Genomic DNA, 27609 nt, shown 5'->3' with positions numbered 1-27609 from the left:
TTTTCTTTTCCGCCCAGGTAAGCGCACCCAGGGAAGTGAGGTCTGGGTTTCATCGGGACATCTGTCTGAACGTGGAAATATGGGGCATGTGATGTTCTGCAGGAATTTTGGTCATTTCCCAGAGGGAAATGTGCGAAAATAGTGTCTTTTTTGTCACATTTACAACTTTGCAGTGCATTCTAGGTAATACATTCTACCGCAATTCACGCACGTGACACCTGTTTGGATTCCCATGGGTGTCTTTTCAGAAATGCATGGGGTTCCCTGCTTTCCTTGGTGGCTGTGACACCCCAGATCCAAATCTGTGGGTTGTCCACAAGGCCAATTCCCGTACGGATTTGGTCTTCCCAGGGCGTTTGGTGCACTAGTGGTTTAGCCTTTTCCCTTTGCACCCATGTCAGTGGGAAGGTGTGACATCTGTTGTTGCCCTCGTGTTTCCGTGGTTTCCTGGTAAAGAATATCTCAAAATTGTGTTTTCCCCCCTAAATTTGGGACTTTGCTGGGCATTCTGGGTGATAAACTGTAGTGCGATTCACGCAAGTGAGACCTCTTTGGATTCCCACTGGTGTCTTGTCAGAAATGCAGCAGGGTTCCTGGTTTCCCTGGTGGCTGTGACATCCCAGTCCTAAATGTCTGCCCTGCCTGCCAGGCTAAATACAGTGTTGATCTGTATTTCCCAAAGCACCAGACATACCTTTCAGCCCTTTGCCTTTCGGACTCAGCGAGTGCACCTCAATGGGACACCTGTGGGAATGTGGCCAGGTAAAATGACTATGTTTCTCGCCCATTTCTGTGATTTCCCAATGGCCAATGCATCAAAATATTGTATTTTTCCTGCTTTTCCTATTTGCTGTGCATTCTGGATAGACATTTCTTCAGCGATCAACAAAAGCAAGATGTATTTGATTCCCCTGGGTTTCTCCTTTTCAAAACTGCATAGGGTTCCCACCTTTCCTTGGTGGTTGTTATGCCAGAGCCCTCAATGCATGCGCTTGCTGCAAGCCCAAATATGCTCTTCCTTTCGGGCCAGGCCAGTCCACCCACACATGTGATGTACCATTTTTATTGGGACACCTGTGACAACGTGAGAAGAGAAGGTAGGCCATGCACTATTTGCTGAGCATTTTAGTGTTTTCCCAGTAACAACCATCTCAAAATATTGTCGTTTTTCCACTTTTTCACATTTGCTGTTTATTCTGGTTAGGAAATTCTTGTGCCAACAATGCACGCTAGGTGTATTTGAATTCCAACACGTGTCTTCTTTTAAAAAATGTATGTGGTTCCTTATTTTCTTTTGGGGGAGTAATGCCCCAGCCCTAAATCTATGGGCTGCCCACAATGCCCAATACAATCTTCCCAGAGCGTTTGCCATACCCGTGGTTTAGCCATTTCCTTTGAGGCCAGGGACAGTGCACCCAAACATGTGAGGCACCATTTTTATCGGGACATCTGTGGGAATGTGTGATGGTAGTGCATTCGTTGTTTTCTCTTGGTTGTGATAACGTCTTCCTACATTTCCTACTGGGCTTTGTTACACAACCCCCCAAATGTGCCCTCCATTGAGTCACTGCTTTAGACACTACACACTTTTGTGACCTGCGCAAGTCACCTATCCTTCAAAAGGTCATCCTGTGATCTTTTAAAAAATGTATGCTTGGCATTCCTTGCCACCTTGGTTTTCATTATTTTCAAATACTATGTAGGTCCCTTTAGACCGTCAGCATAAAAATATTGTATGGCTTGTTTTCTGAAACATTATGAAAAATATGTGATTTCCTAAGTAGATGAGTCGGGAGAATGTAGCATTGCATTGCTTTACTGAATATTCATGAAAGCTATTACCTTAAAGTGCAAACATGTCCAGCACGTTATTTGGCAAATTACAGGAATTATGGGTAATTAGCTCTTGCCTGATCTGTGCGAATGACCCCTTCCTGAACTTCGAATTTGTATGAACTTTTCTGAAATGTATGCCTTTCTGTGTTCCCATTCAGCTTTCCTACCCTCCTCTTCCATTCCGGGCAAGCATGTCTATTAAAAAAAGGGAAAAATCGCTTACCTCTCACAAAACTGAAGATACACTTAGGAAAAAAAGATTTTGTGTTTCCACTCCAGCTTTGAAAATGGCAAATTCAGAACTGCAAACATTTTGTTCCTAGCTCTTCCAAGAAAAAAACCACAGGCTTCTTTGTACATAATTTGATTGAAATTAACTGAAAAAAAACACAAAACGTCACTTTTTTGTTATTTTCTCACACCCCACTACAACACACACACATCCTTGGTGGCGTTAAGACCCACTACATGTGCGAAGAAAAGGGTGCAGTTTGACCAGGATATCACTTGTAACAAAAAAGTTACAAGGGATTGAATGCCAACAAATACCGGAATGTCCAAAAAGCAGGCTCAGCACTGGGATGGAAAACCAGTTACGGTGTTATAATGCTTAACAGCACTGCAACTCAAAACCATGATTACATTTTTTTCTCAATAACCAGTACATCACATTGCCAAATGATAACCAAAATTATGTGGCGACCAGCCAGCTAGTTTAGGCAATGCTGCAGGGCATCCCAAAAGCAAGGCAGGGTAACTGCTGTTACCATCAGCAGCCTGGAAGAGGGGCAGCCCCAACCTTATCTCAGCCTGCTCCTCTCCTCCCCCCAGCTACAGAGACACGCGGTCTCTGCAGCACAAAGCCATGGAAGGGTGAGGTGTGAACAGTCACCTCACCCTTCCTCCAAACAGCAAGGTGCTAAGCACCATAAGGAAACCAACCGTCAGGCAGGGCCCAGGTTCAAAGAACTGCCCCCACCAGGGGGCCAGACAGTCGGCTATCCGGCCGGGGGCTGCGACAACAGCAGCCCCCACTACATACATAACAAAGACCCAGGGCCTCCCTGGGTCCTATAAATAAGAGCAGCATGCTCTGAGTAAGCACAATCTGTTTGTGGACCCTGAACGGGGACCCAAACAAACAGGAGGTTCACGGTCTACTCAGTGTCTTCCAAATCCTTTTTGCTTCTTTAGCAAATCCTTTGAAAGTTCGCTGTACCCGCAGCGTCTTTTTTCCTTCCTGAACATTGTTACTGTTCAAAACTTTCCCCCGCAAGAAGAAGAGGCATCCGAGCAGCCGACATGGACGGTGTCAGTTTCAACATCTTTGCAGAACAGGCAAGCGAGCGGCGAGCGTTTCCGAAACGAAGAAAACAAACAAGGACGCGTGCCATGTGAAACTTATCAAACCTATTCCGAACAAAGGATAAAGAGGCACCCAAGCAACCCAGCGCGGACGGTGTCAGTTTCAACGGCGCTGGGACTACGGGGGAGGAAAAAGTAATCACTGTGTTCGGAAAGGGATACATTTTATTTCTGAGCCCCCATGCCGCAAGGTAGGCTGTGCAGGATAAACACAACCCTGTGATTTTTACAGACAGAATCACAGCCTGCCAAGTAGCACGGCCAGCTGAGAGCTCGTCTTGACATCCACGCAGAGCCTGCTGACGCAAGTTCAATCCCGGCGGGGCCCAAATACGGCCGACTAAAAAATATTTTCTATATTTTTTACACGGGCGCCCCCACAGCAAAACCATTATTTAAATAACAGAGACACATGAAACAATTCCGGGGACTGCCCCCATTTATTTAAAATAAGCGCCACACATTGTGGGCAACAGGAGACATTTCCCTGAACTCTCCATAGATCTAACAAATGGAGATACATTTTCTGTAGGAAAAGAACGAGCAGAAAACATATGCTAGCAACACGGGGGCAACAGCCACCAGTTACCCAACACGGGCAACAAATACAACAAGCTCAAAGGAGCTCACCGATAACAACAGCCCTAAAACTTTGATAAAACATTTTTCCCTTTCCCTTCAACAGACCAAAAAGGAGCATGGGGCCCAAACGGAAAACACAGGCGCCCACAACACCGGTACAAAAGCTCAAATCACCACAGCTGTTGGCAGCCATTGAAGCAGCAGAGCACTACGGATGGGCATGGGTTAGAGAAAACATGTACGGCCTACCCAGGGAAGGAATTGCCCGGCCAAAAAAATAAAATAAAATAAATAAACGGGTGCCAAAAGAACCATCAACATTTGTTGCATTGATGAAGCAACAAACTGTCCGGTTTGCATCACTAACCTCTATTACGCACAACGACCCAAGGTAGGGGGGAGTTTCTTAATCCACAAGGATTCATCGGCGCTAAGCCGCTACCAATTTAAAGGGGTGCTGATGAAAGCAATCACCAACGCAGGGTGGGGCCCCAAATGCTTCGACACCCACTCCTTCGGGATAGGTGCCGCCACTGCAGCATGGCAGGGACGCCTAGCACTGCAACAACTAGAAACCGTAGGGGATGGAAGTCAGACTATTACAAAAGATATATCAGACCACAACTGATATAGCCATCCTCCCACAAATTTCTTTCCCTTTTCTCCCCTTTCCACTTCCCCCCAACCCCCCTTTACAGAAACAAATGGCGAAGTGAGGACCGCACTCCGATCAGCATGGATAGTTGGCCACTCAATCATTTTCAGGACAGGCAGATGGGCAGAAGAGACCAAAGAAGGGCCACCTTTCAGAAACACCATCGCTTCATGATGGGGATACAGAGGCCTACGGTGGGCCGACATCCACGACACACTAGCAGAACTAGTGGCATACAGGGATCCCCCAGAATTCCTGATCATCCATCTAGGGGGCAACGACCTAGTCAACACGGGTAGACAAATCCTATGCGAAGAAATCTGCTCCTCCCTGGCAGGCATTTCGCACAACTGGAGGGGGTACAGAAATATATTTCTCAGCCATCCTACCAACAAAGAAATGGCTAGGGGCCAACTGCTACAAATTGTAGACATCTCCAGAAGAAAACTGAACAGGGGAATAGAGAGATTCTGTACGACAAGAGGACTGGGATTCATAAAACACCCAGCCATTATATTAGGAAACCCAGACCTCTTTCTCCACAACGGCACCCATTTATCTAACCAGGGCATGGAGCATTTCTTTCGGGAAATCAATGCCACCATCGCCTACAGGGGCTGTCTTTAGGGCATACTTCTGGGGGAACACGGTCAGCCGCCCAACCTGCCCGCATGTGGCGGCACGGGCCAGAGGGGGTAACCTCAGGACCCCGTGCCCAAAAGTATGATACTATTATAATATATGATATATTGTGTATTGCCATAACCATATCTGTACAATAAAATCCTACGGCCTTTTATTGCCAACACTTGACACAAGTTGTGAGCCTATTACGGGAGAGGGTTTGGGGGTCGGCCAATACTAATGCATGCATATGGGTTCAGCAGTTATGGGCAATGCTGCAGGGCATCCCAAAAGCGAGGCAGGGTAATTGCTCTTACCATCAGCAGCCGGGAGAGGGGCAGCCCCAACCTTATCTCAGCCTGCTCCTCTCCTCCCCCAGCTACAGAGACACGCGGTCTCTGCAGCACAAAGCCATGGAAGGGTGAGGTGTGAACAGTCACCTCACCCTTCCTCCAAACAGCAAGGTGCTAAGCACCATAAGGAAACCAAACGTCAGGCAGGGCCCAAGTTCAAAGAACTGCCCCCACCAGGGGGCCAGACAGTCGGCTATCCGGCCGGGGGCTGCGACAACCGCAGCCCCCACTACATACATAAAGACCCAGGGCCTCCCTGGGTCCTATAAATAAGAGCAGCATGCTCAGAGTAAGCACAATCTGTTTGTGGACCCTGAACGGGGGCCCAAACAAACAGGATGTTCACTGTTTACTCAGTGTCTTCCAAATCCTTTTTGCTTCTTTACGACAGAACCCTCCCACCCTACAAAAAAAGTGAGAACAACAAAAAGAAGTACAGGGCACTGTACGGTGCCTACAACAAGTCGTGGGACACAAAAAGGCGGGCACGGGCCAGAGGGGGTAACCTCAGGACCCGGTGCCCAAAGGTATGATACTATTATGATATGTGATATTGTGTATTGCCATAACCATATCTGTACAATAAAATCCTACAGCCTTTTATTGCCAACACTTGACACAAGTTGTGAGCCTATTATTACGGGAGAGGGTTTGGGGGTCGGCCAATACTAATGCATGCATATGGGTTCAGCAGTTATAACTTTCATCCTTACTCCTCTCAATTCCATCAAGACTTATTACACTAATTTAGGCCAAAACACCCCAGCCGCAGTTCTCTGCGTACTGCCTGCCCTAGCAGATGATCCTGGGCTGGAGGAGTGCCATTCATGATGGTGGGGGGAGTCAAGTTTTCACCTTTTTATTAAAGCCACTTCACCGACTGGCCTCAGAGGGGGCTTTACCGTGTATGGGTCAAAAACCCCTGCCGTTTCTCCACAGCTCGATTCTTAAGCCACTTTGCTCCTACTGGTCGCTTGCATAGCGCCACGCCAAAGGGGGGTCCACACCCTTATTTGGCTCCCCCTTAGCTGTACTTCTCACACTTCCATCAACCTGGTGGCCACATTCCACAAACACAGGCCCATGCCTTTCTCAGACAAGTGTACCCCATCTTTCAAATAACATTTGTATGTCCATGTTTATCAGGCTATGTCGTATTTGGGAAAAACCCATCCCTTTGAAAAACTTGGCCATGACTTTGTTCAGCATTTTGCAGGATTCCTCAACAGCATGGTGTGATTCGGCCGCTCTCCGCTTGAATCTGGGTATTATTTCCAACCACAGGACCCCAGTTCCCCCAGAAGCGAGCCACTAATCTCTGCAGTGATACCATCATCTCCTTTAGTAATAACCCTACACACAACAGAACCCTGTAAATTTCGGAAATACTTCACGTGATGCACTGCCATATGACATCTCTCCTGTCCCTGGGTGGCTCCAAATATTTCGAACTACGCCATTTTATTTTTATTTTCCTATGAAAAGTGATTTGTGGTGCAATGGATGCCACACCTGAGATGGAACAACTTGAGATCCAGAACTCTCTGAGTCCTCTGATTATACACGTTTGACAAGTCTGTGGAGAAGCCTTTCAGAAATCAGGGCCAGGTATCGAGGTAGAAACTAAAACCCTGATGATAGTAACGACTAAGGCTCAGCTTCCCCCAAAAGAAACGGCGCTCTCCCCACCCACGGACACCTGCACGGGCAGGATAGGCTCAGGTACAAAGGGTCGGGGGAGTTGGGGGCCTACTATACAAAGGTATAGGGGGAAGCAAGTGAGATCCGACACGGAGTAAGCACCACACTTGCAGACTGAAGTTCACTAATGTGTACAATAATTCTGTTGTTATGGAAATAAAACTGCGGCCAAGTTTGCCATTGGAAATACTGTGTCATGCCAATTTTTGCTGGGAAAGAAATAAAGCGCAGCGAAGGAACATGCGCAAAGGAATAATTGGCAATAAGGCCAAATGGAGGGGTTATGCGCATCACGCTGTCAGTGACACAAACATTCACTGTGTCTGGGTGCCCCCAAACAGGGACACGAACATACAAATAAACTGTGCATAAAGGTAACATTCAGGCAAGCCGAAGCTAGGCCCACACGTTAGTGAATCAACTGTTCACCGAATGACGGTTCACTTTTCCGTGTTGAAGTACGAAGCAAGAAAAAAACCTCCCGCCACCACAGCAACGGCGCCTATGATTTCAATGATCATGGCCACCTGCTGTTCACAACTCCACCACGCTTCTTCGCAAATCTTGAGGCGGGGCGATAATATAAACACTTTATTTACATACACTGTAGAATGAGGCAATCAACATGTACTGTGCATATATAAAGCGTCCTCCAAATAAAGCACACCACCAATATTTCATGAAGCTATTACCCGCTCAATTAGTCAGAAAAATCATTAGCCTTAGAGTGGCAACACATCATCAACGTTAAGAGTGAAAACTGCACAGCAGCCGTGAATTTCAAACAAACCACAACAAAACACGACTGTAGAACACTCACCTCTATAGGAAAGCAACAGGCGTCTGTACCGGTGACTGCCTCAGCGCGGATGCGTTGCCCTCCTACACCAAGTGCTGAGGGCTCACATGGCGTCCATAATTAGTAGCCAGGGCTCTGTGGTTAACAGCAGTGTGCGGCGAAAACATAGACAAAGCTCCCACTGTAGGAGGACAAATAGCCTAACGAACAGAAGCTCTTTGTGTGTAAACAGACTCGCCGGACTGCTGTTGGGGTCAAGTTGGTCGGATCTCCCGGTTGCAGAGCCCCGCGAAGTTTGTTAAAGGGCTTGTGGGCAGGGTTCCTCATTCCACATGGCACCAGCACTCAAAGCATCCTCTTTATTTATTTAATTTGTCATTTATATAGCGCCTATACAATTAACAAGCATTTCATAGCGCTCCGACGCAGAGGGTGAGTAGATAAGCTAACAGGATTAACATTCTTAATAGGCATTGGAACATTCAGAATGGGCAAGTGCTATTTGTTTGGAGGTACAACATAAAAGAGGAATACAAACTGATGACAACATATGACTTAATTATTACATGTCAGTGCTTGAAATGGAGGGGAGCTAGGAGCTATTTCGTTCCTGCTTCTAGCATAGTAGAGCCTTGTTAGCTTGAAACCAACAGCTACCAGGAGCTACTTTTGGCTTTTAGGGCCAACTAGTGCTTTTCAAACATGTAAATGTGACATAAATCTTGAGTATTTGAGAATGTTAATAAAGATGAATTAGAGCACATCTAATATACATTTAAACAATGATTCATATAAAATGGACACAAAGTGAAAGGGGCATCTCTGGTAGCTCCTGGTTCGCCTTGGTAGCTCCTGCCTACATGGTGATGCCCGACACCCATAAGCTAGTTTTAGCTCCTGCTCATCAAATCTCAATTTCAAACCCTGTACGTGCTTGATGGTTGTTTCAATAATGCAAGAGCTATATATAAAAAAAAGGAGTGAGGGGAGCCTAGGGTCAGACGAACAGGGAAATGAGGGCATCATACGTGCCAGACAGCATCAAAACTCAGGGGGTAACTCACAATTGGAGGAGTGTACATTTCAGTAGATTTGTGCACAATCCCAATAGTGTAGATTGTGAGATTTATTAGGCTTCTTTGATGGAAGGGTGTTCAACCCGTCATCATAGCCTTGTTTAGATCCTTAAATTTGTGCACAAATGTCTAGGTGAAAGAACAAATAACTGATATGCAAGGGATTGTGCTGTGATGAATTGATTTGGTCTTTTAAAAACAAATCCTTTTTTACGTCAATATAGGGTTTAATATTATATTGAAGTGTTTTTTCTTATTCTTGTTTAATGTTTGTTTCGTTTTCCCCCGTTTTTAACTTTTTTTCTTTGTTCTCATATTTGCTGTCTTATTTTTGTGAATTGTGTTATAAAGTGATGTTTAAATGTGAAAAGTTTTTTGTAGAAACTATATCACAATAAGAAACAAGCATTAGCAATGCCAACAGTTAGGGCTTTTGTGTAGGCATGGGAAAGGCACTTGCCAGGCACAGCGTAGTGGTATTAACTGGCCATTAATGGTAGCAGGTGTAAAATATTGCGAGTATTAGGGCATCTAATAGCAGGGCCTGGAAAAGGCCTAATACTTATACTCAAGCCAAACCTATTGACTTTGCCAATGCTTCTTTTTAAAAGGACGTCAGTGAAAGACAGAGTGCTTATAAAATTGAGTGACTGAAGCCAGACCGTAAGACATTTTTATTGCACCAGTAGCGTGTTTGCAACTCCAATTAAGTCATGAACTCTCAGAAGACTGCTTTGAAAAAACACCGGCAGGCAATTCAAGCAGAGAGGTTGATGGTAAGGCTTGATTAGAGTGAGCTCAAATAGTTCCTTTGAGGTGGTGTTTTGGGGCGGGTAGGGGCAGGGAACTAGGTGGGAATGGCCATAGGGATTAACATGTCCATGGCCAGTAAATCGGTGGTGTGACGAATCCTGCAGTGTCGCCCCTTCTCCCTGAGGGAGAGACCCTTCTCATGATGCCCGGGAAGTGAGGCCACTACCCAAAAATCCCCCTGGGGGTGGTACTCAGCAGCAGGAGCTCATGGGGAGGGATTCGTGGTATACAGGCAGGACACACTGGGAGAACACGTCATTTTGACCATCACCCAAACCCTAATAATCATGCCTTCAACCCCAGTTTCTTTTCATCTACCCCCATGTATATTTGTCACTCTACCCTTCTCATTAGTACTGAGACGAGGGAGAATAGAGACTACTCTCATAGACCATCATGGACAAGGACTGGAATGCAGAGGAGGAAACCTAGATCAATGACGATCACCAACAAGAGCATGATTGAGCCGCCTAGCTTTTTGTGGACTTTTCCAATAAAAACTAAGGAGGGACGTACCAACTTGTCTAGCCCTCCAGGGAAGAACCGGGAGAGCACATTTGGTACAGCAAAGGCCGAGAAAGCAGACCGGGACGCAGGAGAGGGAGCTGAGAGGTCCGAAGCTTGTCCAGGAATGAGGGTCAGCACAGCAGTTTGGCGGACGGAAGCTCTAGGCGTTACTAGAGCGAGGGAGGTGCCGGGCAAGAGAACTGCACGAGCAGGAAGTCGTCAGAGGCTGCAGAGCCGCCGCAGCATAACAGACGTCCATGGAAGCCTCAGGGACCCTGCAGCTGTTAGAAGATGCCCAGGAAAACAAGAACCCTTGCGGACCAAGCACAAAGGCACGTGGGTTGCCGGAAAGGCATTGGGGGCCAGAGAGAGTTGTAGCAAGTACAGAAGGGATGGCGAGAGCCGCCAACCTCAGTCTGGGACTGGTCAGAAAGCCCAGGAAGAAGAGAGAACCAGGAAGGGTTGGTTGCCTGAACTATACAGAGACCAGGGATAGGAAGACACTCCCCCATGATATTGTAAGTGAAGAGGCCAAGGGAAGGGAGAGACACCCCCTGGTGTTGTGTATTGCAAATCAAGCCTGAGGAAAGGACAGGGGAAGAGAGTCATTCCCCTGGCATCGTGAAAACATCGAGAGCAAGATACCTGGAGAAGGCAGGCATTCTTCAGGAACCCAATCATGAAGAAATAACTACCTTTTTCAATCTGAACTGAGAACTTTGCTGCTGTTTTGCATTTCAACCTTGAACTTTGGGACTTTGAAAAGGAATTGAGATCTCAGGGAAGGAGCCATTTCCACATGCACAGATTCTACCTAAAAAGTGGAACTGGGACCTGTTGTCCAGAAGAAGGGAGCCATTCTTCTGGACGAAGAAGATCAACTACCTCTCACTTGACTGTGCAAGTGGGCAAAAAGATTTTGCGAGCCATAGATGAGTGTCTGTAAAATGTAAAAGGTTAGCTGCATGAATGGACACAAATAAATAGATATGATAAAAAAGGCTCTGAAAACAGTTTGGCCAGCTGTCTCCTGTAGGTGGTAATATATAATTCAATCATAAAACAAAGCATACTCTGGAGGCCAACTACAGTGTTTGGTATTGCAGTAGATCTGTAGATGTACAGAGCTCAGGGAACTATTGATCACTACTTTGCGTAAGCATTCAGTTCGCTTTGTGTATTCATTATAGAAGAGGCAAGAAAGAGACTAAGCAGAGTGGATTGTCTAGCAGCCATAGCACTGGGCAAACTAAGTGGAATATTGTAGTTTGTGGTCATCTCACTTTCAGGGAACTGTCATGGCCACTAGACAAGGGGCCAGTCCTTCCTTATCCCCAGTGTCCAAATGGACCCAGTCCTGGCGCCAGGCTAATGTAGAAGTGTGCCTTGCACACTCTGAGACAAGGGCATGTGCAGCAGGGCCGGGCATGGCCGTAGAACAGCATTGGAAGGCACGTGCCAGAGTCCCTGGGAAGGGCAAGGTGGAGCCAGTAGGCGGGGGTAAAGGGAGGGGCCAGAGCCAGCCTATATAAGACCAACAAATTCACGTGCCTTTGCTTCGCGGTATTCTGCTTTCAGCAGCGTAACGCTCTCCGCTGTGCTTACCTGTGCATCACTGGATTCCTGCAGCTCCATTCCTGAAGACATCTCTGAAGGCGCTCCTTACCTGCTGCCAGCCGCTACATCGCTGTGCGCGCCTCTTACCTGAATCCAGTTACTCCATCGCTGAGGATGCTTTTACCTGCTGCCAGCCGCTACATCGCTGTGTGCGCCTCTTACCTGAATCCAGCTACTCCATCGCTGAGGGCGCTCCTTACCTGCTGCCAGCCGCTACATCGCTATACGCGCATCTTACCTGCATTCCATCACTGCCGGAGTCAGAGGCTTCATCTTACCTAATCCGGGCGCCCAGGTACCCGGAGCTCCACTTCTCTCCATTTCTTTGTGGTATCTTCATCCTTCAACTGCAGATCTTCACCGAGCATCCGGACATCATTCTTCGCCGTCGGCCTGCACCTGCAAGGAAATAAAGAAGACAACAGGTTAGAATTCATACGAATAACGAACACTTGGCCGCATCATACAAGAGACTAGAGTTTCCTTATAAAGACCAATTTACCTGCCACTTTTGAACCTCCATCACTCTCAAGGGACTCCCCGGACCCTCCTCGGCTCCGATTTACTTCTTCATACCTATGGGGATGGAATGAGACATTGCAAGAATTATTATTAGACAAGATAAAGATAGTATAATCTAACAATAGTCATAACTAAAAGACTTACCTTCTAAGTGGATTGGTCGCAGCTGGTCTGGATCAACACTCCCACGGACCAGTGAAGCAACTCGGTGCGTTCTATGGATAAGCAGGATGGATAGCTCAACATTACAAAACAGGTGAGCTTGTATGGGAAAGCGCTTGCACACTGTATTTTGGCACGAAGGGGTCGAGGGAAGTCACGACACACCCACTCCATTTTCATTGCCTCTCATCTTCACTCAGGGGCAACACCAGTATCTCGAGCAGCAGGCCCGGCAGCAACCGGCAGGGGGAGACTATTCCGAAGAGCCAAGTTAAGGGAGGCCTCCAACCGTGCCCCCACGGAGACCAGGTGAGCGTAACAGGAACCTGGTATAAAGCAACAGTGATAACACAGAATTTCAAGGAATATGTGTTTGCTCATGGGTTGAGCACCAGTTACAGGATGTATGCAACCTGCAGGTTACCAAACTATGTTTGCCATCAAAGGCATTTGATCGTGCACATTTTCAAAAGTGTTCACTTGTCAACATGATGCATCTTTCCCAACAAAATGAAATACAGTGGACACTATGAAATTTATATACAGTAACCTAAACTTTACTGTAAACCATTGAGATGATACAGTATGTTACAGTATCAATACTGTAATTATGCATTATTTAACAACTTACATTTCAGGAATGGGATTGCATGACTATTTTTATATAAATATAAAGTTGACACATACTGGTCTTTGCCAAACAGGATATAGAAAGCTTCATAAAAGTATCCTCCTGATTACTTCTGGTTTGCAATTATTTGAAAAAGCAAAAGAAATTCTTCCTTAGCACTCCCGCACATGCCTTTGACATGTAAGAATGGAGGAGATGATTACTGATGCACTTTCTCTCCATTAGCACTTGAAGTGAACCTCAGAAAAGAAGGTGAAGAGAGCAACATGGGCAAGAGAGGAATGCAGGGTGAGCTGTGCGTTCATTGAATAGGTCAACTTAAATAGCTACCTTTGCTACACAAGTGTCCATTTGATTAGCAAACTTACAGAATTGAATAGCAAATTGCTATGCGAAAATGCTTATTTTATGCCTTGCACTGGAGGACCCCAAGATTCACAAAGCTAAAGAGTCTCCAACCCCTCTATTGCCAGTCAAGAGTCCATAAGCTTTGATCTCTCCAGTAGCTGTGACTTAACAACAGTGAACTTATGGTTCTTTAGTAACGTGCATGCAAAGGATAGGATTGCAGAGTAATTCTGAGCCCAAATAATCGAACCAGCTCAGGAAGATGGCACAGGTTGTTTTATTAACAATTGTCTAAAACAGGGAGGTTACAACGGACGTTCGCTCAGATCTCAATAATTTTCTCAAAAACATCCTTATATGCAAGAAATACGTCAGAACTGACGTCATACTACCTGGCAAATAATAGAAAACCTATCAAAGGCTGTGATAGGCTTAAGAGGAACATCGAAGTATACATTGCATAGGGAATAGAATTGTGATTGGCTGCCCACTGTCAGGTGGACAACTTAGGCCTACCTCTAAAAACATGTAATCTTTAACATTATTAAGTACACAGTTTATCATTGGTCTTCACACTAGAAGGCCCTTCGTTATACGGCCCTCTGTAATTGGTTGGCACACTCGTGCCATGTCTGGAACATTCGGTTCACTTCGCAGAACGTAAGCTGAAACCCAGGTGCCAGAAGGTGGACTTGATTTTACCTCCCTACCTAATTAGCTCAACATTTCTCATCACCCATGCCTTCTACCATGAAGATTGTCTTTGAACTTGGCCTTGCAAAGCATCCTTGTCTGTGGGAATATATTGGAGTGCAGGCTGTCAGTATCGTTGTTCTAGGACTCCAAGCTCAACTCTATTTCCATCCTTGGCTCAAGTGACAGGAGACCACTATTTGGTTCATTTTGTAGCATTTAAATGTCTTAAATGAATAAAACTTGGCACCCTTGGTGTTCTTTCTTTGCACCTTAATAAGGGATGCTTCATCCTTTGCACATTCACTGCTTTCAAGAATAGATAACTGACCTTGGCTGCTTCAGTTTTGATATCAGGCCAGACAGCCTCGCCATGCGCTTCCACGATCTTACCTTATTCTTGCTGCACCACACTTCTCAGCCTTTCCTCTCCATGGGTCCAGGCTTACTAAATTCAAGACACTGATGTCCAGCTCCTATACAATGGCAGCTTTACCTGCAGTCTAATCACTATATATAACCAGCTTCTAGGATGACTGAGTCTACTTGTGTTACAATATCTGTATAATTATTGAATGGTTGATTTTCTGCAGCACTTCGCCCATGTGATTGAATGGTTGATTTTCTGCAGCACTTCGCCCACGTGAAGTCTTCTTCTCGCATATGTAAGTTTACTCGATTCTTAACTTCGTCATCGGTTTCTGTAAGATCCATGCATTCTCTTCAGCCAGTATTCTCGGGGCATCACACGTTTCTTGTGATGTCACTAGCTTCTCTCTCAGCTCCTTTTCATACTCCTTCAGGGGGTTTCTGCCTCAGATTGTTGTCTCTTCAGGGATACATTAGATATGGTTTTCCCTGTCTTGGCATTCGCCCAACGTAACAACCCGTATTGGCTGTGGCCTTCCTGAAGACCGTCCCTGAGGAAGAAGGTAGGAAGAAAGAGGGTCTGTTCCTCCTGAAAGATGGGTTGCTTTATAGAGGAGACATCAGCAGTGAGTGAACCCCTGTCAGGAACTCATTGCTATCCTGGTCCCTTTGGCACAAATGGAAAATAACTGCTGTTCGTCAAGTGACATGCACTCCAAGATGGCACCCGAAGTTGCCAAGAACACATACTTCCTGCAGCGTTTTAGCTTTTTTCCAACATGGCGCCCATGCCTCACAAGCAAAGCCGCAGATGCCACTCAAGAGACCACAGTGAAAAGCAATGCGGGCGGTAAATTCTCTGCATCGCTTCTTTTTGGAGCACCGACGCTGTCCGCTTGTTGCATGCCTTCCCTCCCTGTTTCCCCTTTGCTCCAACCTGTCTCGTACTCCCTGTCTCCTGATTTAATTCTCTCAAATACCTCCCTCCTCGTTGCCTTTTCTTGTCCCCAGCTCCTTGCTTTGTTTGCTGCTAGATTTCGTGTGGCATCTTCTTCCTCGTTACCTTTTTCCAGCCTGCCATCTCATAACAGGACTGTATTTGAATTGTCCATCGTCATCCATGGATCACGCCTTGCTGTCTATCATCTGTATTACAAGAAGGGTTTTTTCACCAGAAGGGCTTCCCTTAGACTACACAACCCTCCGTTTCCATCCAGGGGTTGGATGGTATCTGGGATTCTATCGCAGCTTCCCCTTAAAGGATTTGGCAGCTGCCTCCAGGTCAGTGCTCACTTAATTCCTAATAGTAAGCAATACCTGCCTATTAGACAATATGGATCAAATGCAACAGCTAGTTTCAACTGTACAGGCCTTGACCATGGAGGTCCAAACTCTAAAAACTGAAAACACAAATCTGCGCCATATTATAGCACAAGGCCCTCTGGTTTCTGAGACACCCAATGATTCTTTCTCTGGTAGAAAGTTCAATGGCAACCCTAAAAGTTTTTATGAATTTCGTACAGGAATGGCCTCCTATGCGATAGGGAAGCACCTTCCCCGGGTCATAAAGGGAACCCTGATCCAGGAGGAAATGGCGAGTTCTTAAGTGTCAAAGAACCACCTGGAAGAACAATTTAGTGGCACCCACTCTGCATTTAACCCTGGCCTCTGTTGGACCAGGCGCACCTGTCCCCCTTCCCCTCCCTTGCACTTCTGTCTGCGCACTTGCACGACCTTGAATTTACTAGGCTTAGCATGTTTGTATGTTCTGTCCTCTATAACCTCTTCCTAGCTGGTTATGCCTGCATGCATAGGCGCATTGATGAACAACCTTTTTTGTCTTGTATGCCCCCCCTTTTCCTCCTACTCTTTGTCACACACTTATACTAGTAGAAATGCCCCATCCTAGTATGCTAGTTATTGCTGTTAGATCATTCGGAATCTTCAAGGCTTAAGAATGACGATGATATCCCCTTGTTCCCTTCCCACCTTGAAGCGCTTTGAAGCTCTTCACCTGTGTATAAGCGCTTTACAAATAAACAATTACAAAATACTGTTGATGGTAATAAAGGTGCCCTTCAGTTTTCATAGAATCGTGTTGGACAATATTCCAGCCTTGAACGATTGTGGAGCAGCCAGAGTGTTTTTGGATGACCATTGGGCCCGCCCTACTGGGATTCATCACATTTCTAAGTGTATGTTTGTTCCTGTAGAAGGAGTGGATGTTAGCCCGATCTCATCAGGACCCATTACAGAACAAACAGAAGTAATATCTATGTCTATTGTTTCACATTCAGAAGATTTGGGATTCGATCTTATTAAAGCCGCCCACTACCCTGTAATATTGGGATTGCCTTGGTTAGGATTACATAATCCCTTCATTGATTGGACGGTAGGATCCATCTTTTTGGGCTCTGGATATTGTGTAGGCCATAGTCTCACCAAAGTTTCAGAAAGATTACACCCCCACTATTATTCTGAGAAAGAAGAGCATCTCTACTCTTATTATTATCACATTTTTATATAGCGCAACAAACCCAAGGGCCTCAGTGCGCACATTGCCTCTATAGAGACTCGACCAGTCGGATATCACTCATTCCAGGTTTCGTTTTCCGATCAAGAACACAAGGAACTTCCTTCTGCATCGTAGCGATGACTGTGCATTAATATACAACATGACAAACCGGTGGCCTTTGGCCAAACGTACATCCTATTGGATCCGGAGAAGGACATTCTAAATGGAAAGTCTACAGACTAATCCTTAAAAAAAGAAAAAACGGACTCATTGCCAAATCCAAATCCCCGGCTGGAGCATCAATGTTTTTCATCCCCAAGAAAAATAATCAAGAATTAAGACCATGCATCGAGTTTCGTGGATTAAACAAAATCACGATTCCATACAAGTACCCCATGCCTTTAATCCCAGACATCTTGGAGGCCGTGAGAGTTGCAAAATGGTTCACCAAATTAGATCTAAGAGGAGTGTATCATTTAATTCACATTCGAAGTGGAGACGATTGGAGGCCTGCCTTTTGCACACCTTTCAGGCTTTATGAGTATCGAGTAATGTCTTTTGGTCTCTCTAATGCTGCTGCGATTTTTCAACGCTTCATGGACCATACATACGTTCTCTGACCTACTGTTATACCCTGTAATAGTATATTTAGATGATATTCTGGTCTTCTGTAACAACCTATTGTGAGGGATCAGCAAAGAGAGACGGACACAAAGTTGTTATGTTCACAACATTAGCCATATTTATTCAAAGAAAATGGGGTTGGAAAAAGGGCTATCTTGCCCTAACCAAAAGAGAATGTCCCTACCTATGAAACCAAAACTATAGCAAAGTGACCTTGAGTCCAAAATACATCTGAATATATATATATATATTCACTTCCCCAGAACTGTCTCAGGAAAACCTAGTTTGAAATGCTCCGTTTAATCAAAGTTCCAAAAAAGGTAATGACAATGTCTCTTTCACTGATATTCTTTTTAAGATGGCAAAGCAAAAAATGTCTTTCTACCATACGGTTTGAAATATATTAGAGAACATAATTTCACAGTATTGGCAGAGCAAATATTCTTTCCGCAATACAAGTTAAAGTATACGGAAAGAAAGTCTTTTATAGTTTTTCGGATGGTTAAGTAAAATGTTACATTTTTAACAAAGGCTTAGTAGAACAAACACTCCTTTGCAGCACAACATTGAATTTCCTTGTGTACTCCCCTGGCAGGGATATACAGCTGAAAACTCTGGATACCCTGGGTTACTGTCCTGCCATGAATATCCCCCTTTCGGTCTACACAAATCCCCTAGTGTGCTCTCCTGCCAGGTATCTTTCAAAAAATGCTCTTAAATACCACACAATTCTACTTCCTCAGTGGTATAAATGTTGAATTCAGTTAGGTTAGGACTTGCATCAATTTCCCCCATGACAGCCTCCTCTATATGAGGGTTTGTTCAAGCTCCTTCTGTCAACCTTTCTTAAAATGTCTCTTGGTTCGTGGCAATGCTTGTTCCAGGGTTCCAACAACTGACTCTTATCAGGAGAATTGCACTATATCTGCCCTCTTGTTCTCTCTCGGTAATGTCTATTTGGTCAGTATTCAAAACCATGTGCCTGTCGGAATACCCTGGGGTCACCACTCTCACTGGGCCAACTCATCAGTATCTCCTGGCGTCTCTGACTGGTGGAAGTTGCTGCAATACAATATTGCTTCAGGATTGGCTTCCATGACCTGCCAAACATTCTTTCTGCACCTTTGCCAGCCTCACGATTCCTTGCCAATAAGGTTGCTGCCCTTCAGTTCGACACCTCCTCTAAAAACCTCTCTGCAGCTGCCAGCGCCTTTGCAGTACCTCTCAGGAAATCGACAGTCTCTGTTGGGTCTCCCGCCACTCCGGTGCATCAGGGTGACAAGAGGCAGCCTGGGAACGCTGCTCTCCTTCAGCTGGGCTCCCTTCCGTGATTCTGCCTCTCTCCACCACTGTACTTCACGCTCCACATAATCTGCAGCCCGATCCACCTTTTCCTTCACCTGTGGGTGATTCTCGGATTTAAATGCCCTGATCAGTCGACTGAAGGGATAACAACTAGATTGTACGCTCTTCTTGGGAGTACTATTGGTCCTCATTGACTCTTCTCTTCTTCATCCTTGTACTCACTATAGTGTTTTAAGTTCTTTTGTTGAACTTTTATCAACATAATCATCACAAACATCAGATGTCAAATAAGGTTGAGAGGGGTTATGCATAGGTGAAGGATGAATAAAGTTCTGCTTAAGATGTTTAAGAGAAGTTGGTTTTAAGACCTTACAATTAAAGGGTTTTGAAGAATGACAAAAGGCCATTAGAAACTCTGGAATTAGGTTTTCTTCTTCACAGTCAAAGGAAGAATAATGCGTCTCTCTGGTTGGAGCCATCACCTGTCCGCAACAGTTCCCCCCCCCCCCCCCTCATGATCCTTCCTCCTGACACCACCCCATTGTCAGGATCAGGTAGCGACCACCTTTCCCTGGCCATGTGGGAAGAGACCACCACTAGGGAATAAGAGATGAATCTGCAGGATTCATCACACTATTTTGACATGTGAACCACGTGGAAGAGGTCCTACAGCGCTTTAAGGATAACCATCTCTTTGCTAAATAGGAAAAATGTTCCTTTCATCAATCTAAAATACCTTTCTTGGGACATATTCGGTCTGTTGAAGGAACCAAGATGGAATCTGGCAAAGTTAAGGTGGTTTTGGAATGGCCCAGTCCCACTTCTGTGAAGGAAATCCAAAGATTCCTAGGTTTCTCAAACTTTTATAGAAAATTCATCCCCCATTTTTTGAGAAACATTCTGCCCTACTGCCTGGTTAAAAAAAAGGCAGGACATTTATCAGGACAACCTATCGCCTACCTTCAAAGACTTTATCCTCTTTGGAAATAGATGACACTGTACTCAAAAAGGAGTTATTAGCTATAAAGAAAGCTTCTAAGGAATGGAGACATCTTCACTTGGGATCCCCCCACCACTGTTTAGATCAGAACCGATCATCGGAATCTTGAAGTATTAATATATGCTCAAACTCCAAATAGCAGACAAGCTAGATGGGCATATATTTTCTCTTCCTACAGCATCTGCTTTCCCTTCATTCCAGGCAAACGGAACTTACTTGCTGACTGATAATTACACAAAGAAAAGAAGAATACACCCTTTATCTCTGAACCCATGTTCTCAAACACTTCCTTATTGCTTATTGTAGCGCATTTCCTTCAGATTGTCAAAAAAACATCAAAATAGGTTCTTCCTACCCTACAAGCTGAATTTCTAAGCACTAAAGTGCAATAGGAAGGGGATATCCTCTTTCATGGACAACAACTATTTATACCACACTTTCTGTTATGGAACGAGGTATTACAGATGTGTCATAACACTGAGTAGCCAGACACTGAGGGGTTCGAGCATCTCTGGACTTTATGAACTGACACTTTTGGTGGTTCAATCTTAAGAAAGATGTCCAGGATTATGTGCCAGCTTGCACAGTTCGCTTACAGATAAAACACCTTGTATTTGTCCTTACAGACATCTGTTCAACCCACTTTACCATCCCAACCTTGGTGTCACACCTCTACAGCTTTTGTGGTGGATCTGCCCCATACTCAGGGAATACTCCCATCATGTTTACTGTGGACTCTATGACCAAGATGGCACAATTTCTGTCTATGCCTCGAGAACCCACAGCTGCCCAGATGGCTAAATATTTTTTGATTACTGCGTTTTGTTTACAGGGTCCCCCAGATACCATAATTTCTGACAGGGGCTCACAATATACTTCACTTTGTTGGACTCATGTATGCAAAATACTTGGTGTAAACCAGGTCCTCAGTTCAGGATATCACCCCCAGTCAAATGGTCAAACTAAATGCTTGAATCAGTCCTTAGAACAATATCTGTGTTGTTTCATCTCCGCCTCTCATGATAATTGGAAAGATTTCTTTCCCTTAACTGTGTTTGCATATAACAACTCGCATCATACAGCTATTGGGATGAGTCCTTTTCAATGCAGTTATGGCTTCAATCCATCTAGTCTTCCAACAGTAACTCCTATGTCTGATAACATCTCAGTGCATGCTTTCATTTCCGACATAAAGACAAATCACGCAAGGGTAATGACGGCACTCATTCCCAAGCTCAGTCTAAGAAATGTGCATATAAGAAAAGCACGAAGGAGCCTGGTTTACAACAGTTCTTCTGTTTACAATTTATTTGGTATTTTAATTGAATTAATAAGGCCGCCGCATTGATCTGTTAAAGCGGTTGTTTGTTTTGGTTCGTATCATTAGACCATTAGAGGAAAGGTCCTAACGACGCCCTGCATCACGCTTACACAAAGTGAATTCTGACGGTCACGATGGTCGGTACCGAGATATGGAGGCTCTCGGAGGACCGAATGGCAGGGGCCGTCAGCGGTGCACATGATGTTGTTCCTGCTCAATCATCTTGAACTAGCGCTGCAGCGGAGGTGAGGAAGGACTGAGCACGTTGGAGTTGTAGGGTTATGGGGCTCCATATGTTAGTGTTCTGAATGATCTGACTCCAACGATGCTAAGGCATTCTTGTGCGACACGTAATAACCACAATCTAGCAGCAGGGACCGGGAATCATGTGAACAAGGGCTCACATTGCCACAAATTAATATTTTGGCCTATGGTGCATTAACACGTTCACCAGCCTTCAGTAGATAGACAGCCATGCAGAACGCTCTACTAACATCCTCAAACCAGTGGCTGGAAAAAGTCACAGTTGAGAAACACAGACACTCCTTGATGACAATGCCAGGCACGCAATATAAAATAACGTGTCCCAAAAAAAAAAAATGTCAAGGGAGCGCATATTTTACATCACGTAATAGGCACTGCAGATGCGGAGGTTAATCCTGCGTATCGTATCCTGCTAATTACGGATGTCTGACGGCGGTGCCCCTGGCTCATACGGTCAGGACACAATTTACTGTGGAATAAACATGGAAAGAATAATTTTTTATCTAACTACACACCAGTGGTTCTAACACACGTTACCTAGATTATATTCAGCAGCAGGTTGGTTGTACGTCATATATCTAAGGTTGCACTGAATTTGGCATAGAACTTGATGACTTTGTTCTTCTCTGTTGCCACTTTTCAACGTGCTCGAATAGCAAACATACCAGCCTCTGTGTACACGCTTCGGATCTCAGCACCAGTGCTGTTAAGGCACAGTCTCGCTAGCAGGTCAAACCAAATGTCTTGTACAACACTCATGGAGTGTGCATAACTCTTGAAAATGTGAGTATGACCTTCAAGATCAGGCAAGCTGAATTCAATTTTACGGACCAGGCGTCCAGGCCTCATCACCGCAGGGTCTAATGTACCTAGTCTGTTGGTTGCCGCAAGCACTTTGGTATTGCCAACTCCAGCATAGTACACCAGCGCCATCATTAAATTGTGCCCCTTTGATGGCATCAATTTCATCAATGAATATCAGGCAGGTTTTCTTGGTTCGAGCCATTTCAAAAAAAGTTCACGCACCATTCTTGCTCCATCCCCGACATACTTTTGCATCAACTGTGACCCAATCACTTTAATGAAGCAGGTATCTGTCCTATTGACTACTGCTCGAGCACATAGGGTTTCTCGATCTGTTCTTTGCATCCTCCAACATCGCTGGAAGTGGCATCAGGTTTCTCCTCCACCTGCATCATGGTAGCGGTTGGGTCAATCTTGGAGGCTGGGGAATATGGATCTGATACTTATTTTTATCCACACCAACCCGCATGCCCTCTTCAATGTCAGTGGGCGCCACCTAATCACTGAGACCCACCACAAACTTGGCAAGATGTTTGGCATTGATGATATATTTGAGATTCTCAGAATCCGCATTGATTATCTTTGTACATCTTACAACTTGCAGTGGCTGCTCACTTGGAAGTGTCTGCTAGTCTGCAGCCAAATCCCAGAGAGCTGGTGGCACCAACCTGGTGTCAGACTCCTTGACGCCTGTGAGCGCACTCAACCCGGTGTCGGACTCCTTAACTCCTGTGAGCTCACTAATTTTTATTAAGTAGCTGATTATCATCCTCATCCTTGACCTGTTTAATCTGTCTGGTGTAGGTGCTCTGACCATAGGTTTTCAGCAGATTAATACCCTTTCCATCCAGTCCTCAGATAGGTTGGTCCTCCTCCTATCCCCCTTCATCTGGCGCTGGTCGTCTCCTGGATGGTCGGGCATGGTGAGGTGCTGGCGGCAATGCTCCTAGCGCTGTGCTGACGGGTTTACAAAGATCAATTTATTGTCTGTTCGTGGTTATTGCTGCTGCTACTGCTGGATTTTATGATGAAGACTCTGTAAATGCATTTAACATTTAGTCCATCTCACAGTAATTATAGCTGAGGTAGTGTCATCCGAGATTCATTGTGTAGACCCTCTGTACGTCTCCTATTCATGCGTGCCATAAGGGTTTTTGAGGAGTTGGCTGTGTTGATGTGATGTTGGCTTGTGCAGGACTGCTACTGTAGAAGTACAAATAGTTATCTGGCTGATAATGGCTATATCAATTGAAACTTGCAAAGTCCAAAATGTAGGCAAAATAGTTATGCAAAAAGGGATATGGGATGGTAATGGGGACTATGGTGGGATATTTGATTATTACATCTTGCTGATGCGAGTATGTTATAGCCGTGCAGGTTTGGTGGGCAGGAGAAATCTGCGTATGAATATTGCATATGTATGTGCTATGGAAACAGGCTTGATGTTCATTTGCTCCAATAGATTTGAATCTTATATTTGGTTGACTTTTGCTACATAACGTGCTATAGATACAATTCATTAGGAGGTAATCAAAGCTATGGCTATGTATTGAATTTGTTTTTGGAGATTTTACTTTTAAATTACTTGTCAGGGCACAATACGTCTTGAATGGTCACTGCTGGGGTTCGTGGTTACATGGCCTATTTGGAGTGTATACATTGGTTGATCACAATTATTGAGGATCACATTGATGTTCGGATTGCATGTAATCAATTGCTGATTTCCTACATTGATAGGGCATGACACATTATTCACATTGTTCGTTTGAGAATTCCACCCCCAGCTTGCTTGGATAAACAGGAATATTATCATGCTTAGGGGTGTCTTTACTTGAATTGATGTTATGATGAATATTGTGGTATCTATAACAGGGTGTGTTTGGGACAACTGGTGTAGATCTTAGAAGGGCAGTCAGCAAGGAAAATGGGCCAGTAGAAAAAAGGACTGGGGAATGATGTTAGAATATGGGTAGTTTTGTGTATGCTACAGGTGGGTAAGATCAAATAGTGGAAATGCAATTAAATTGTAAATATAATATGCAATAAGTTATATAACAAGAAAGATATAAATATTGGTTTGGAATTCTGCGTGCATAGTCTGCCATGTAACTATATGGGGAATAAAGTATTGTTAGGGCAAAACTGATGGGCTATAAAGGATGCTGAGGGCCTCTAATGACGGAAGGTAGGTGATGGAGGTGACATGGTGGTTATGTGGACAAACTCTGAAGCAAGGAAATGGGTAAATAACTTGTAAACAGTGGTCAAAATAACTTGGAATGTTAATGGATCAATATGGGGGAGTGGGGTGCGGATGAAATTGCTATACCTTATACATTTCATTAAGGAATCGGGTGCAGGCATTGGGGTAATTACAGTTCAAGAAGTTGAAGTTTTTGTAAATATTGAGACTCATTATCACCTTGCAGAGGCGCTGGGTGTAGTGTTATGTTTATTTTGTATGTGTTTTGATAGTTGTGTATTTGTTTTTGTTAACTGTTGTCTTGTGGGCACATGTACAACTCATGATCTTCAAGCCCCCCTCATATCCTGTACAAGGGAAAGAGTTTGCATTAGATGGTTAAATATATCCCTAGACGGGACAGTTGATGGGTGAATTAAATGTTTGCTCATGGAATGTTAAAGGTCTCAACATCCCAAGAAAAAGAAAGGAGGTGTTGACCAGACTGAAGAGGGAAAAAATGGATATTGCCCTGGTTCAGGAGACTCACTTATTGGAAGAGTCAAAGCATCTTCTTAAGAACAATGTGTTTACAAGGGTATTCCTGAACTGTTTCAACACCAAATCAAGGGGAGTAGGTATACTATTACGCAAAGGTCTGATTTTAAATATGGAGAAAGTAGCAATGGATGAGGAGGGGAGGGTAATTCTGATTGACGCGAAATATGAAGGGAGAATAATTACGATAGGGTCTATTTATGGGCCGTGTTCTAGTGGAAGTGCTTTCTTTAAGAAGATGTTCAGACTTAAGGGAAATGAATGGAGAATGCACAATTCTAGAGGGTGATTTTAACTGTGTTCTTGACGGAAAAATTGATTGTTCTGCCCAGTGTAGGTATACAGCAGAGAGTATGAGTAAGGCGTTTAATTCTTGCATGGTCTAAATGTGGTTGATGTTTGGAGGTTTATGCACCCCGGGGAGAGGGCATTTTCATTTTATTCACCGGTCCATGATTCAGATTCAAGGATCGACTATTTCCTGACTTCATAGAGGCTGGCTGAAAAAGTCCATAGTGTGGACATTAAGGAAAGAGAGATATCAGATCACTCCTAATGACAATGCGGGTAAACATGGGGTTGGAAAGCTCAGGTTTTTCAAAATGGTGTTTGAAAACCTACATATTACAAGAGCAAGGTGCGATTGAATCTCTAAAGGAATTCACTAAAAACGTCCTTGATATAAATGTGGGTTCAGCCTCCAATGTTATGGTCTGGGATAGTTATGAGGCAACCATATGGGGGGAATTGATGAATATTACGTCTCGTACTACGAAAAAGGGAATGGCTGAGATCAGGAGGCTGGATAATGAATTGGGTGCGGCCCAGAAAAAATATGCATTATCTAAAAGTAATGAGGACAAGGTACATGTGGGAAGATTGAGGGATTGTCTTAAGAATCAGGAAATGGATACCCAATATGAGAAAGGCATGTTTTTCATGAGGGAAAAGTTCTGGGAGCAGGGAGACAAAAAATGGTAGGTTGTTAGCAAATAGGCTGCAAGGTCTAATAGATAATTCCTTTGTCCAGAAAACAGAGGGGGAAAATGGAGAATATAAAACTAAGAAAGGGGAGATATGCGAGAGCTTCAGGAAATTGTACAAGTCTTTACACAAGCAAGATCAATTCCCAATGTCTGAGGGTATGGATACATTCTTCAATAAGATTGACCTACCTAAGCTAAATGATGACCAATCTGCAATTGTTGATAGTCCCACTATGGAGGAAGAAATATTGTTGGCTATAAAATAACTCAAAGGGAAAACACCGGGCCTGGATGGCCTCATGGTTGAATTTTATCAGGCGTTGGGTGAGGTGCTGGTATCGTTTTTGTGTCCATTGTACAATGGTTTCATGACCGATGGGGTAGTTTGTCCCACAATGAGAGAGGCTTGTATTGTGGTACTTCCAAAGCCAAGCAAAGACTGCAAAAAATGTGGAAACTACAGGCAGGTTTCATTATTAAATGTTGACCTCAAATTATTTACAAGGATAATGACTAATCAGCTTGATAAAAGCATTGGTGACTTAATCAGTAGTTCCCAGGTTGGTTTTATGAGAGGTAGATATGGGTATGACCATATTAGAACACTAATTGATGTTATGGGACTACCAAAGGAGAAGATCCAGGAAACTTTGTTTTTTATGGATGCAGAAAAAGCCTTTGATAGAGTCAGTTGGGCTTTTCTGTATCACACTCTTAAAAAATGGGTTTTGGAGGCACATTTATTAAAGTAATTAGGGCATTGAATTCATCGATCAGTGCAAAGGTCTGGGTGAATTGTGTTATGTCTTCCCCATTTTTTCTATCTAGAGGTACTAGGCAGGGGTGCCTATTGTCACCATACTTGTTTAATTTGGCATTGGAGCCGCTTATTGCATACATAAAGCAGGAACAGAGTCTCCACGGACTAAAATTTGGGGATAACGAAGTTAACATTTTATGTTACGCAGATGACATGACTGGCATCTTAACAAACCCAATTAAAGGATGTGAGAAACTTAAATGTATGTTTGAAGAGGTGGGATTGTTATCCGGCCATAAAATAAATTGGGAAAAAACAAACAGTGGTCTTCCCTCTAGATGTTGGACAACCTAGGAATGTTATGGGCTTCTGGAATTGTCAGTGGGAAGTGGGTGCAATGAAATATTTGGGTGTTTACTTTGTCAGGGACTTGGAAAAAAATGGCGGAATATAATATTTCAAAAATATTACAGAAAATACAAAAAGATATTTGAAAATGGGGTCACTTGAAGCTAGGGCTATGGGCTAAAGTTAATGCCATTAAAATGGTTCTTCTGGATTCCAAGATGGCTGCTGGCACTGTGTAGACGTGCCGACGGCAGCTCTGGTACACGAGGTCAGGTTCGGGCAGTCCCAC

The 27609-nt window shown here is 44.4% G+C and overlaps 1 pseudogene; it reads right to left on the bottom strand.

The window, feature by feature from the left end:
• Positions 1 to 12206: 12206 nt before the first annotated feature.
• On the bottom strand, positions 12207 to 23408 carry LOC138567900 (26S proteasome regulatory subunit 7-like; annotated as a pseudogene).
• Positions 23409 to 27609: the final 4201 nt, after the last annotated feature.

The sequence above is a fragment of the Ambystoma mexicanum genome, chromosome 2p (genome assembly GCF_040938575.1).
Source record: "Ambystoma mexicanum isolate Mex_15411 chromosome 2p, UKY_AmexF1_1, whole genome shotgun sequence".
NCBI classification, from domain to species: domain Eukaryota; kingdom Metazoa; phylum Chordata; class Amphibia; order Caudata; family Ambystomatidae; genus Ambystoma; species Ambystoma mexicanum.
Note: the sequence above shows the minus strand (reverse complement) of the source record. Positions and strands in the feature narration are given on the sequence as shown.